This window comes from Galeopterus variegatus, unplaced genomic scaffold, assembly GCF_000696425.1.
Source record: "Galeopterus variegatus unplaced genomic scaffold, G_variegatus-3.0.2 Scaffold10732, whole genome shotgun sequence".
In the NCBI taxonomy this organism is placed as follows: Eukaryota; Metazoa; Chordata; class Mammalia; order Dermoptera; family Cynocephalidae; genus Galeopterus; species Galeopterus variegatus.
In genome coordinates this window covers 38,740-40,453 of record NW_007736843.1, presented here as the reverse complement: position 1 = coordinate 40,453, position 1,714 = coordinate 38,740, and positions in this window count along the sequence as shown.

The following is a 1,714-nucleotide window of genomic DNA, read 5'->3' as shown; positions in this document are numbered from 1 at the left end:
TCTTTTCTTTATCAAATATTTATTAGTGCCCATTAGGTCTAGATTAAAAAAACACAAAATATGTTCTCAAGAAGTATACGGTCTGGAGAGCATATACATAAGGTCAATCTCAGTTTGGGTGAAGAAACTAAAGGATAGATAATATAATAGGTAATATAACAGCTTTGGTTAAAAGTCATCTATAATAATCCAGTTGGTTTCATTTATGTCAGGTTAACAGTAATTTGTGCTTATAGCCTTGCTCTTTTTTCTCTTTTTAAATTTCATTGACTCATGATCAACATTAATTCATCTATATCTTTATTTTCCCTATTACTTTTCACCAGAATATTCTGAAGCAAATGACAGTTCCATCTTATCTGTAAATATTTCATTATGTACTGCTAAAAGATAGTCTTTAAAAAAACCCAGTATTTTCTTTATATCATTGCATATACAGTTAGTATTCAAATTGCCTTCATTGTCTCATTCTTTTTTTTTTTAACAATTCAGTGGGTTTTTAAAATTATGTTAAAACATAAAGTTTACCATTTTAACCATTTTTATGTGTACAGTTCAGTGGCATTAAGTTCATTCACATTGTTGTGTAACCATCACCACATCCATCCATCCACCACATTCTCATCTTCCCAAACCCCTTAAACACTAACTCCCCATTCTCCCCACCTACCTGCTCCCTCAGTAGTATGGCAGGTATCTTTGAATTTGGCTACCCTAGATATCTTCTATGAGCGGAATCACCTAGCAAAATGTCTTCAAGGACCACCCACGTTGTAGCTTGTTCAGGGCTTCCTTCCTTTTTATGGCTGAATTCTATTCCCTTTATGTATATACCACATTGTGTTTATCCAATTGTTTCATTTTTCTTTTTAATTGTTTTATTTTGGTCTTTATTTGCAATTTCACTGAATTCACTGGGGGCAAAGCTGTACATAAAATATATGGTAGCAATACTTTCAAAAAGCCAAAGAGATGAATAATCTAGGAATCAATGACCAAATTTAACCCTTGGTAAGACCTTTATAGGAACTCTAGCAATCCAAGTTTAACTGCCTTTAAAATAAGCTGCCCTCCACAGTTGCATGGCCAGGCTATTACGTCATTCAGGGGATTTGGTGTCACTTTTGCACACTAAGACACTGTGGCAGAGCACTGAGAACCAGTGAGATTGGCTCTGATTGCTCATGAGGCTGGTCAGAAAAGGGAGCTGTGACTTGGCACATTGGTTCAGCGTCCCTAGCAGAGACACTGCCAGAGTGTTTGTTCCCAGATGCAATTTCCCAATACATCTGTAGTCAGCATCTAAAGCAACAAATACTATATGCCTGCATCATCATGAAGTCACTTCTAATGTGGTCTCTTGAAAGACTAGGTAAATGTTAGAGAGACAGATATGAATAGACATTTTGCATTATTGATTTTCAAGCAGGGAATGAAAGTCTGAAGATTCTGAATTCATCATAGTTATATTATTTACATATTGGTGGGGTTAGGGGTCTTGGAATTACAGATCTATGACTTTTCCTCACTTCTTTTCAACCTACTCTTCAAAAATATAATAAAATCAGCATCAGGATCACATAGTGATTATACTGTGTATAATCATTCTTAATATATATTAATTTAAAAAAATTTTTTTTTTTTTGTCTTTTTTCGTATCCGGCAACAGATCGCAACCCTCAGTGTCGCGCCCATACCGGACCGGGACCGGCAA